The 13,898-nt window shown below is 36.0% G+C and overlaps 1 pseudogene; it reads right to left on the bottom strand.

Moving 5' to 3' along the window:
• Positions 1-6,097: 6,097 nt before the first annotated feature.
• Positions 6,098-8,162, bottom strand: LOC127554648 (transketolase-like; annotated as a pseudogene).
• Positions 8,163-13,898: the final 5,736 nt, after the last annotated feature.

Genomic DNA, 13,898 nt, shown 5'->3' on the forward strand with positions numbered 1-13,898 from the left:
GTGAACCTAGCCTTTTCCACTGATCCACTAATCTATTTCTTAGCCAATACCAATTGGTTTTGGTGACTGCTGCTTTATAATATAATTTTAGATCAGGTACAGCTAGGCCACCTTCATTTGATTTTTTTTTTTCATTAATTCCCTTGAGATTCTCGACTTTTTATTGTTCCATATGAATTTTGTTGTTATTTTTTCTAGATCATTAAACTATTTTCTTGGAAGTCTGATTGGTATAGCACTAAATAAATAGATTAGTTTAGGGAGTGTTATCATCTTTATTATGTTCGCTCAGCCGATCCAAGAGCACTTAATATTTTTCCAATTATTTAAGTCTGACTTTATTTGTGTGGAGACTTTTTTATAATTTTGCTCATATAATTCCTGACTTTCCTTTGGTAGATAGATTCCCAAATATTTTATGGTATCAACAGTTATTCTGAATGGAATTTCTCTTTGTATCTCTTGCTGTTGGGTTTTGTTGCTGATGTATAAAAATGCTAAGGATTTATGGGGATTTATTTTGTAGCCAGCTACTTTGCTAAAATTATGAATTATTTCCAATAGCTTTTTAGTAGAATCTCTGGGGTTCTAGTAGCCTTCTTTGGATTATCTTTCTCTGTTTTTCTTTAAAATACTTTCCCCCTAATTCTTTTAAGAAATACTTAATTCTTCTTGATAACCTGGAGAATAGGAAGTTCTTCCTTTAAAGCTTTCACTTTTTCTTTTAGTAGGCAGACCAGTTTACATTTTGTATATAAGTAGCTTTAATTCATATTCATAATTCAATTCATAGCAGTGCATAGAAAGTATGTGGGCATTGTCCAGGCAGATCTTAATATCTTTTTTATGTTAGTATCTTGTATCTCATTTTTCAAATTTGTATTTGAAATAAAAATTAGTTACTAAAACTAAGGCAACATTCTTCAATTTTCTTAATGTAACAACAAAAAAAAGGTCTATGTATTCTATAAATATTTATCCTAAAAACATAAAATTCCTTGTATGTATTTACTGATGAACTGAACTTACTTAATGATGGTAAAATCCAAAGAGTACACTTTTTTCAAGTCACTGGAAAATTCCGTGTGCCATCCATACTTACTGGAATTTAGAATCTCAGTTGTGGTTTACTTGATGCTAGCCCTCATGATTCATAGGATTGTAAAATTATCTATTTAGTGCCCCATTTATAATCTTGCATTATCCTTTAAAGTGTTTTTGTTTTTTAGTTTGCTTATTGTCTTTTCTGGCCATAAACATTTTAAAAGTAATATTCCAGAAATGCCAGATATTGTACCATAGTATGTAGCAGTTGGATACTACGGAATCAAAGATAGTCCTTTCTAGCTTTTATTCTTTAGTTAGTTTCATTAGTCATTTTTTGTAGGCCATACCAACCTTCCTATTAGTGGGAGGAACCTGGTGGAATGTTTATATTAATTTTTCCCATATGAAGAAGTTGTATTAAGAACTGGAGAGGTTTTTCTTATGGGAAACATTTTGGAATTGTGGAGTTTCCTTAAAATATGTGGGAAATGTCAATCAGCAATGATAAAATCTAAGTCTCTGCTCATGATTTCCTGGATCCTAACTCAAACATTTGTGCAAACTTAATTTGTCAGTACTCTAATGAAGAAAACACAAGGGAAGAAGTTTGACCCATTTTTCTGTTTCTAATTTGATATCTTGGTCCCTGAGCTTTAGTACATTAGAGCATAACTTAAAACAAAGCTTTATAGCTATGATATTCTAAGCAATTACACTGATACTGAACAATCTGAAATGATGTATGAAGTCCTTGGGGTAAAAAAAAAGTAGATTACACATAGTTTACACAGCTTCATATTGAAAGGCAAGGTATTAGAGCTCATGTGGACAAATTACTGATCATGCCTACTTGAGATAGGTCCTGCCTGAATGCAGAAAAGCATCCAAGATCTTTCAAAATTATTCTAACTATTGGATACTACTCCAAATATACAAAATAATGGATTTCTGCTCACATGAACATTAATTCCATCCTTTCTATACTTTGCTAACTCATAAAAAGCAAGTTTTCAAAGCCTAAATATCTTAAAAGCACAGGCTTTCCTCATTCTTATAGTTGATTATATTGCTGAGATAGTAATGATAGAATCAGAGTTGTTTTGAAATGGGTCCCTTTATTGAAAGAGGTTATGGTGCCAAATTTCATAGCAGAAATTATAAATATAGCCAAATCTAAATGTGTTGGTCATTTAGATCCCATCAGCATCTTAGTGAGCAGAAGTTTTTTATTGCTAGTATTTGACAGATTCAAAGAAACAAAAACATGTTGTCCTTTTCATTACAGGCTCTCCCAAGGTGAAGTTATGAGTATATTTTCACCCATAGAAAGAGATTTAAACATGGTTGTTATATTTTATAACACCACTAAATTGGTACAATGTTATATTTGATTATTATTTGGGCAAATTGAAGCATGTAGTGAGCCAAATAGGTTTATGTGAATCAGCCTGGATACCCAATTGCCTTCTCACATATTGTTTCCCTCAGAATGTGCTTTTTAAATTAATATTATTTTATAACAAGCACATTTTCATAAAATAAGGAATCACTTGGCTTTCTGTTTTACAATTGAAATTACATATTTACCAGGTGTTCAACTACATTTATATATAACTGATGGATTCCGTAGAGGAGGAATTTTCAATCCAGGATCCATAAATAGATTTCTGGAGTTCCATTAATTTGGATAAATACAGTGTTAATTTTATTAAGTAATAACAGAAAATTAGCTTTTCATGCAGTTATTTAAACTATTATTCTCAGATAGGGCTCCTGGTGGAGCTAAGTGGCTCAGTGAATAGCAGACCAACCCTGAAGTCAGGAATATCTGAGTACAAATCTGACCTCAGACACTTAATACTTCCTAATTTTGTGAGCCTGGACAAGTCATTCAACCCTAATTGACTCAGCACCAGAAAAAAAAAAAAGGTTCATAGGTTTTTGCCAGATTGCCAAAGGGATTCATGAAAGAAAAAAAAATTGGTTAAAAATTCCTTACTTGGAATTACCAGAAGAGACCTCATAACTCATTCATTCATTTACATAAAGAATTATATACTTAGGCCTGAAGAGGCTTACATGAACTGATGCTAAGTGAAATAAATAGAACCAGGAGATCATTGTACATGGCAACATTAATATTATAGGATGATCAATTCTGATGAATATGACTCTCTTTCTGATAATGAAATGATTGATGCCAGTTCCAATGTGATGAAAAGAGCCATTTATACCCAGAGAGAGGACTGTGGGAAGTGAATGTGGATCACAACATAACCTTCTCACTCTTTTAGTTGTTGTTCACTTGGATTTTATTATTTTACTCATTTTCTTTCCTTTTTGATCTGATATTTTTTGTGCAGCAAGAAAATTGTCTAAATATATTTACACATATTGGATTTAACATATATTTTAACATGTATAACATATATTGGATTGCTTGCCATCTAGGGGAGGGGTGGGGAGAAAAAGGGGAAAATCTGAAATACAGAGTTATGCAAGGGGCAATGCTGAAAAATTATCTGTGTGCATTAGACGAAATAGGGAAGTTCAGAAGGTCTTTATGGCTGGACAGAAAGATGATGAGTTTTCTTTTAGCTATGTTGTTTCAGATGTATCTGAGATTTACTGTTTGAAATTCCCGTAGGGACTTAATTATGAGGTACTGAAGATTGGGAGTGAGATTAGGAGAGAGATTAAAAAAAAAAAAAAAAAAACCTTTGTCATCTGTATGAAAATAGTAAAAATAAATAAAAATTAAAAAAAATTATCTGTGCATATGTTTTGACAATAAAAAGGTTTAAAAAAAGAATTATGCACTTTCTGGATACAATAGCCTGTGCTAAGCCTCCAGGAAGATATACTATTTTTAAAAAAGACAAATTTCTTTTGTTTATGGACTTTTTATTCTAAGGTTAAGATAAAAATCGAAACAGAAACATAGACAATATCATATGGTAGGTTCATTAGAGAGTTGCAAAATGAAATGTTATATATAATATTCATGAGGCATCATTAATAAATTAGGTGATTAAGGCAAGTTTCCTGGAGGAGCTATTATGTAATCTAGAATTTGAAGCATGAATAAATATTTAGTAAGAACGTGAAGACTCTGGATTAATATCCCAGTGAGGGAGAATTGTGTATGCAAAAGCACAAAAGTAGGAAAGTCCAAGCTTATCTAGGGACAGAGATAATAAAATATGATTCAAGTAGAGAGTTCATAGATTATTGGTTAATATTATTGGTTAGTAATTGAAAGAACAACAGAAAGGTAAATTAGTACCAGATTATAGGGTTGGTTTTCAAGCAAAGACTACAATGATCTTTGTCAGGTATCATGCAGAAGAGATTTTTTTTTTCAGATATTGGTTGGAATAGGGATCTAGATTCTACAATCTTGAGGTTTAAATTTTAAGTTAATAAGATTTGGTGAATCTGAGGTGAAGCAAATTAGTTAGAAAAATTTCTGAGTTACAATATGCCTTTTTAAAAGAAATGAACTATTTAACAATCTTGTATCTGGGTAACTGATTTTTTTTTTTTTTTTTTTTTTTTTTGGTAAACACTACATGTAATGTCTGAGCTAGCTTTCTGACATAGTCTGAGCCAGTCTCTTCCATAAGTCTGGCAGTCTGACAGTCTCAACCCTCTGAGTCTGACTTTGTCCCCAGTTTAAATACCCTATTACAATAACATCATTACAGTATACTGAATATATGTGAACTACAGAACCATTACATCACCATGTTAAATATTAAATATATGTATATTAGAGAACCATTATCTCATCAATTCCATTTGTTTCAAGTGGACTTGTTTCAAATAATGCCTTGTTTCAAATATATTTCTCCAGAGTTCTGCTCTCTACATATTAGGCTTTCTTTTGTTTTAGAACACAAGAGGTCACAGCCTCCCTGACTTCTCAGGAAAAGAGATGAAAATACTGAAAAAGAGGTGATCATGCCCTCTTTGACTTCTCATGGAGGTGAGAACACCAAACCAGATAGTGTTAGCAGATTTCCTTTGGACTGAAGGGTCTTACTTGAAACAGGTATATATAAATCTATCAGCATGGGAGGTATTACACAAGCACATAGTAACATAACACAGGCTAGTAGTGATATAATAAACAACATGAATCAACAGAGTGCTATACCAAACAATATGAATATACATGTCCATAAGTCCTAGAAGAAGGGAATATAAATAACAATCACACATACACCTCCTTCAGTAGCCAAGAGATAGTCCAAAACCAATTTATTGTCCATTACTTCACATGTCAGGGAATCCAATGATTCCTGAAGATTTTGAAGTCTGACAACAGTCTCATCATGTAATAAAAAGATGTAAAGAGCTGGAACTCTAAAGTGGTATGCCATTTACATAGACAGTGAGCATAGAGTGGTCAGCTGTAATAGTTGTAGCTCAGAATTTTTAGAATTTGTGGGATTCTTTAAAGCCAATTGTATTATATTGTACATTTAGAAAAATGTTTCTTCAGCAATTTCAAAAATTGAATCAGGACCCATAGCTTCATAATGTTCAATTAGTTACTCTCCCACTAGTTCCCACATATTTGGCTCTAATTTTTCTTCCTTAGAGAGTCAAGGAGAGGTGTACTCTAATATATTTAAGAGACCATTGATCTGCTTCCAACTTAACAACAAATCTTGCTTCTTTATTAACCTAACTATGCTATCTACACACTTCCTTTGGAATGGGGGAGACTCTTTTCTTAGTAATTGCCCTATTTCACCTAAAAAACAAAAGTGACTAGTTTAACCCTTACCAAAGTTTCGTGCTTTGTCTATTTTTATACCATCTCTATTTCTGCGTTACATGGATTTCTCCACTGAACTCATGATTGTATCAGTAGAACTGCTTAATATAGGTCATTACATCCATGTTTGGGCACCAAAATGTAATGTCTGGGCCAGCTTTCTGTCATAGTCAGACGCAGTCTAAGTCTGAGCCAGTCTCTTTCAACAGTCTGACAGTCTGACAGTCTCTTTTTTTTTTTTTTTTAACATTTTCTCAACACTTTTATTATTTTCATGGATCCACGATAAACAAAAGTTACTCGATGTGGTTAAAGTTACAGGAATGTTTCTCTCCCTCTCTCTGCCCTGCCCCTTGTTTGGCCCCGAATCCCCAGAAGACATCTTAGCCCTGAGACACTGCAGTCTTGACCGCCTGCACGATGGCGTCCTTGTCGATGCCGAACATCTTCAGCAGCTCCGCGGGCTTCCCGCTCCTTGGGACCGCCAAGCGAGTAAGGGTCATGCCGGGTTCGCCCACGACAGCAGAAGCCACAGCCTCTCCTATGCCGCCTTCATAGTAGTGATCCTCCACAGTCAGGACGGCCATGGGTCACACGGGCACTTTCAAGAATGAGCTTCTTGTCCAGGGGCTTAATTGTAAAGGGATCAAGCACCCGGATGTTGATCTTTTCTTTCTTCAGTTGCTCTGCAGCTGCCAGGGCTTCATGGAGGGTCACCCCAGCGCCGATCACAGTGACTTGATCGTCCTTGCTCTTGAGGACCACCTTGGCCTGGCCAATCTGGAAGTTTTCATTGTTGTTGTAGATGATGGCGTTCTCTGGGAGGCTGGTCCTTTTGAAGCAGATGCCCTTTTTGTTGGCCGCTAACTCTACAGCTTTCTCAGTAGACACAGCATCACTCGGGTAAAAGACTGTGCCATTGGAAATGCTCCGGAACATGGCAAGGTCTTCAAGGGCCATCTGGGAAGGACCATCTTTCCCGATGGACACGCCGCAGTGGGAGCCACACAGGTTGATGTTGCTCTAGGAAATGGCGGCCATGCGGATCTGGTCGAAGGCCCTGGTGAAGAAGGCGGCGAAGGTACTGCAGAAAGGCACGGTCCTGTCCCACGTGGCACAGCCCACAGCGATGCTCACCATGTTCTGTTCGGCGATGTAACACTCAATGAAGCAATTGGGATGCTCCTTCTTAAAGAGTTCCAAGAAGGTGGAGTTCTTGGTGTCCCCGTCCAGGGCGATGATGCGATCGCTGGCTTGCCCCAGTTTGGCCAGCGCCATACCATAGGCTTTGCGGGTGGCCAGCTTGTCTCCAAGTTTGTAATTTGGGGGAGACGGCATCCGGATGTTGGTGATGTTAACTGCGGGGGCATCCTCTTTGGGGAGGGTGGCGAGGATCTTCTTCTAGCTTTGGATTTTACTGTGTATTTCCTCAATGGCCTGTTCCGCCATGTTTTTGGGCAGAGATTTCCCGTGCCATAACTCCTTATCTTCCACACCTGAGATCCCTCTGCCCTTATACGTCTTGGCAATGACAGCCAGGGGCTTGTGCTTGCCCTGGTCGAAGGCCTTGCAGAGTTCTTCCACGCTGTGTCAGTCCACAACGACCGCGTTCTACCCCAAGGATTCACATGACTTCTGGTACACATTCATTTGGTGCTGCAGGGGGGCGGGATCGCTCTGGCCCGGACGGTTAATGTCAAGGATGGCGACCAGGTTGTCCAACTTGTAGAAACCCGCAAAGGCCATGGCCTCCCACACGGAGCCCTCGGACAGCTCGCCATCGCCCAGCAGGCAATAGACGCGGTAACTGGCTTTGTCGAAATATTTGCGGGTGTAGGCCATCCCACAGGCCGCCCCAAGTCCTTGGCCCAGGGAGCCGGTGGCCACGTCTGTAAAGGCTTGTTTAGGCACAGGGTGGTTGGCCATCCAGGATGGAGCTGATCTTCCTCGGGTTCAACAGCTCGGCCTCTGGCAGAAAGCCAGCCTCGGCCCACACTGCATAGAGAATGGGAGCCGCGTGCCCCTTGGAGAGCACGAAGCGGTCATTGCTGGCATCCCGGGGATCCTGGGGTTTGTACTTCATGGTGTGGAAGAAGAGGACCGCCATGATCTCCGCCGCGCTGCAGCATGATGTGGGGTGGCCGGAGCCGGCAGCGGTGGTGGCTTGGATGGAGTGGATGCAGCCCGGTTGGCAGCGTCCTTCAGTGCCTGCAGTTTCTGCTGGTCGGGCTTGTGATAATCCTCCATGGCGAAAGGAGTTTGGCGGGCGTCCCGGGCCGGCGGCACAGACAGTACAAGGCGAGCCGAGAAGGGGAGACCGAGGAGAAGGGAGGAGGAAGTGGAAGACCAGTCTGACAGTCTCAAAGTCTCCCCTTTGAGTCTGAATTTGTCCCCAGTTTAAATACCCTATTACAATTACATCATTACTGTATACTAAGTATGTGTGAACTAGAGAATTATTACATCACATATTAAGTACTAAGTATATGTATAGCAGAGAATAATTATCTCATCAATTCCACTAAGTTAACACTTGTTTCAAGTATATTTCTCCAGAGTTCTGGCTCTCTGCAACTACATTTATTTAACTTTTATGTTATGTTATTAATTTCAGCCTGTGTTCTAACTTACAAAGATATTTTGTATCCCAATTAAACTTTCATAATGTATATTAGCTATTCTTTCCAATTTTATATCATCTACAACTTTAGTCTTGATATTTTAACAGCTTTTGATTAGCATTTTAAAATATGTTCTGAACTTGTATGCAATAAATCACCTCATTCATAGAATATCCATGAGTAAATCATTTTCTTTATAGTGACCATTACACCTGTAATCAGGGAAACATTTATAATATATCATTAATTTGTGTTTTTTTTCTTGTTTTTGTTTTTGTTTGTTTGTTTCTGTTTCTTGTTTTTTTTATTTCATAGTTTTTTATTTACAAGTTATATGTATGGGTAATTTTACAATATTGACAATTGCCAAACTTTTTGTTCCAATTTTTCACTTCCTTCCCCCTACTCCCTCCCCTAGATGTCAGGATGACCAATACATGTTAAATATATTAAAGTATAAATTAAATACAAATTAAGTATACATGTCCAGACTGTTATTTTGCTGTACAAAAAGAATCAGACTCTGAAATGTTGTACAATTAGCTTGTGTGTGTGTTTTTTTTAAATAACTTTTTATTGACAGAACCCATGCCAGGGTAATTTTTTACAGCATTATCCCTTGCACTCACTTCTGTTCCGATTTTTCCCCTCCTTCCCTCCACTCCCTCCCCCAGATGGCAAGCAGTCCTTTACATGTTGAATAGGTTACAGTATATCCTACATACAATATATGTGTGCAGAACCAAAAAGTTCTCTTGTTGCACAGGGAGAATTGGATTCAGAAGGTATACATAACCCGGGAAGAAAAACAAAAATGCAAGCAGTTTATATTCATTTCCCAGTGTTCTTTCTTTGGGTGTAGCTTACAATTAGCTTGTGAAGGAAATACAAAATGCAGGCAGGGAAAAATATAAGTATTGGGAATTCAATGTAATGGTTCTTAGTCATCTCACAGAGTTCTTCCACTGGGCATAGCTGGTTTAGTTCATTACTGCTCCATTGGAACTGATTTGGTTCATCTCATTGCTGAAGATGGCCAGGTCCATCTCCTTTCATTCAGCATCAGTTCATGGCCTTTCTGAAATCATCCTGTTGGTCATTTCTTATTGAACAATAATATTCCATAATATTCATATTCCACAATTTATTCAGCCATTCTCCAATTTATGGGCCTCTATTCAGTTTCCAGTTTCTGGCCACTACAAAGAGGGCTGCCACAAACATTCATGCATATACAGATCCCTTTCCCTTCTTTATGATCTCTTCGGGATATAAGCCCAGTAGTAACACTGCTAGATCAAAGGGTATGCACAATTTGATAACTTTTTGAGCATAGTTCCAAATTCCTTTTCAGAATGATTGGATGTATTCACAATTCCACCAACAATGTATTAGTGTCCCAGTTTTCCCACATTCCCTCCAACATTCCGCATTATCTTTCCCTGTCATTCTAGCCAGTCTGACAGGTGTGTAGTGGTATCTCAGAGTTGTCTTAATTTGCATTTCTCTGATTAATAATGACTTGGATCTTCTTTTCATATGGCTAGAAATAGTTTCAATTTCTTTGTCTGAGAATTGTCTGTTCATATCCTTTGACCATTTATCAACTGGAGAATGGCTTGATTTCTTATAAATTAGCTTCAACTCTCTATATATTTTGAAAATGAGTCCTTTATCAGAATCTTTGACTATAAAAATATTTTCCCAGTTTAATCTTCTAATCCCTTCTAATCTTGTCTGCATTAATTTTGTTTGTACAAAAACTTTTCAGTTTGATATAATCAAAATTTTCTATTTTGTGATCAATAATGATCTTTAGTTCTTCTTTGTTCATAAATTCCTTCCTCTTCCACAGGTCTGAGAGGTAAACTATTCTGTGTTTCTCTAAATTATTTATAATCTCAATCTTTATGCCTAGATCATGAACCCATTTTGACCTTATCTTGGTGTGCAGTGTTAAGTGTGGGGTTGATGCCTAGTTTCTGCCATACTAGTTTCCAATTTTCCCAGTAATTTTTGTCAAGCAGTTAGTTCTTATCCCAAAAGCTAGGGTCTCTGGGTTTGTCAAACACTAGATTGCTATAGTTACTAACTGTTTTGTCCTTTGAACCTAACCTTTTCCACTGATCAACTAATCTATTTCTTAGCCAATACCAAAGGTTTTGGTAACTGCTGCTCTGTAATATAATTTTGATCTGGTACAGCTAATCCACTTTCATTTGATTTTTTTTTTCATTCAGTCCCTTGAAATTCCTGACCTTTTGTTTTTCCATATGAACTTTGTTGTTATTTTTTCTAGGTCATTAAAATAGTTGTTTGGGAGTCTGATGGGTATAGCAACAAAGAAATAAATTAGTTTAAGTAGTATTGTCATCTTTATTATATTTGCTGGCCCTATCCAAGGGCATTTAATATTTTTCCAATTGGTTAGATCAGACTTAATTTGTGTGGAAAGTGTTTTGTAGTTTTGCTCATAAAGTTTCTGATTTTCCCTTGGCAGATAAATTCCTAAATATTTTATACTATCAGTAGTTACTTTAGATGGAATTTCTCTTTGTAACTATGACTGTTGGATTTTGTTAGTGATATATAACAATGCTGATGATTGATGTAGGTTTATTTTGTGTCCTGCAACTTTGCTAAAGTTATGGATTATTTCTAATAACTTTTTAGTAGAATCTCTGGGGTTCTCTAAGTACCATCATATCATCAGCAAAGAGTGATAACTTGGTTTCCTCATTGTCTACTCTAATTTCTTTAATCTCTTTCTCAACTCTTATTGCCAAAGCTAGCATTTCTAATACAATATTGAATAGTAATGGTGATAGTGGGCAACCTTGTTTCACTCCTGATCTTACTGGGAATGGTTGCAGTTTTTCTTCTAACTCTCTTAAAAATGAAAAAGGAGAACTTTCCACTTATGAAGAAGAAATTAAAGAAATAATAAAGGATTACTTTGCCCAACTTAATGCAAACAAGATTAGAAGGGAAACAACAAACTGGGAAAACATCTTCATGGTTAAAGGTTCTGATAAAGGCCTCATTTCCAAAATATATAGAGAACTAACTCAAATTTATAAGAAATCAAGCCATTCTCCAATTGATAAATGGTCAAAGGATATGAACAGACAATTTTCAGAGGATGAAATTGAAACTATTACCACTCATATGAAAGAGTGTTCCAAATCACTATTGATCTGAGAAATGCAAATTAAGACAATTCTGAGATACCACTACATACCTGTCAGATTGGCTAAGATGACAGGAAAAAATAATGATGAATGTTGGAGGGGATGCGGGAAAACTGGGACACTGATGCATTGTTGGTGGAGTTGTGAACGAATCCAACCATTCTGGAGAGCAATCTGGAATTATGCCCAAAAAGTTATCAAACTGTGCATACCCTTTGATCCAGCAGTGTTTCTATTGGGCTTATACCCCAAAGAGATACTAAAGAAGGGAAAGGGACCTATATGTGCCAAAATATTTGTAGCAGCCCTGTTTGTAGTGGCCAGAAACTGGAAATTGAATGGATGCCCATCAATTGGAGAATGGCTGGGTAAATTGTGGCATATGAATGTTATGGAATATTATTGTTCTGTAAGGAATGACCAGCAGGATGAATACAGAGAGGACTGGCGAGACTTACAAGAACTGATGCTAAGTGAAATGAACAGACCCAGGAGATCATTATACACTTTGACAACGATATTGTATGAGGATGTATTCTGATGGAAGTTGATTTCTTTGACAAAGAGACCTAACTGAATTTCAATTGATAAATGATGGACAGAAGCATCTACACCTAAAAAAAGAACACTGGGAAACGAATGTGAACTATTTGCATTTTTGTTTTTCTTTCCGGGTTATTTTTACCTTCTGAATCCAATTCTCCCTGTGCAACAAGAGAACTGTTTGGTTCTGCAAACATATATTGTATCTAGGATATACTGCAACATAACTAACATATATAGGACTGCTTGCCATCTAGGGGAAGGGATGGAGGGAGGGAAGGGAAAAATCGGAACAGAAATGAGTGCAAGGGATAATGTTGTAACAAAATTACCTTGGCATGGATTCTGTCAATATAAAGTTATTATTAAATAAAATAAAATAAAATATTTTAAAAAAGTATTCTTACCTCTTAGCAGAGTGCCTGACACATAGTACGTATTTGTTATAAATCATTACTAATGGACTGACTTATTGAAATTAATTTTCCTTTAAGGGAAGCTTTAGGTATATCTGAAAAGCATTGCTATGTTACCGCATTGCTGTCATTTCTATTGATAAAATTTCCTGTTTCTATGATTTATTTTTTTATCTACTCATTTTTTAGATTGTTATTTATATTTGTATCTTCATTTAAAAGAATCTTATTGAATTATAGTATGTAAAGGATATGGATAGTTTTTCTGCAACTGCTTATAATTTCTTTTAATCCAGAGCAAACATTTTGATACAGTAAAATAACTCTTTTTTAAAAATTGAATTTTTAATTTTTAATTCCAAAACTGTCTATACCATTGAAAATAAATATGAAATAAAACAAAATACAGGCAACAAATATTCATAGTTATTCTAAAAAGATTCCAACATTTACACTATCAAAAAACCCAACTGATTATATACTATGACTCTATCACATCTCTTTCAGGATATTCTCTTTTATGATTAATGATTAATCCTTTGGAAATGTAGTTTGTCATTTAATTGACCAAATTAAATGTAATTTAATTATTTCATTAAAGAGTATACACAGACTAAGACCTTTTCTGTCATAATTACTTTCAAGGATGGATAGAAAGGTTCATGACTCCACCAGCAGTGCCAGTTTTTCATAACTATTCTAAATTTGTCAGTTTCTTTTGTTGCTTTAATGTGCATTTCTTTATCTGTTATCATTTCTTGTGTGTTTGTTAATAGATTGAATTTCTTAATTACTAAAAAAAAATTACATAAATATTTGGACATTTTATTTAATGGGGGAATGACACTGTTATAAATTTAGATTATTAATTATGTCTATGATTTGCTGTTTCATTCAATCCTTCTTAAGATGAGATTGTTTAGTTTCCAATTACTTTTTGGTCTATTTACCCCTAACTTTTTGTCAAATGTACTTCTTTATTGCATTGTGATCTGAAAAGAAACCAGTTACTATTTCTGCCTTCCTGTATTTAATTTTGAGGTCTTTATGTCATAATATATGGTCAATTTTTGTGTAGGTTCCATGAACTGCTGAGAAAAAATTATACTCCTTTCTGTCACAATTCAGTTTTTTCTGAAGATCTATCATACCTAATTTTTCTAATATTCTATTTACCTCTTTAATTTCTTTCTTATTTGTTTTGGGGTTTGTTTTAGCTAATTCTGAGAGTGCAATATTGAGATTTCCCACTGTTGTAGTTTTGCTGTCTATTTCTTCTTGCAACTATCTTAAC

This window comes from Antechinus flavipes, chromosome 3 (genome assembly GCF_016432865.1).
Source record: "Antechinus flavipes isolate AdamAnt ecotype Samford, QLD, Australia chromosome 3, AdamAnt_v2, whole genome shotgun sequence".
NCBI classification, from domain to species: domain Eukaryota; kingdom Metazoa; phylum Chordata; class Mammalia; order Dasyuromorphia; family Dasyuridae; genus Antechinus; species Antechinus flavipes.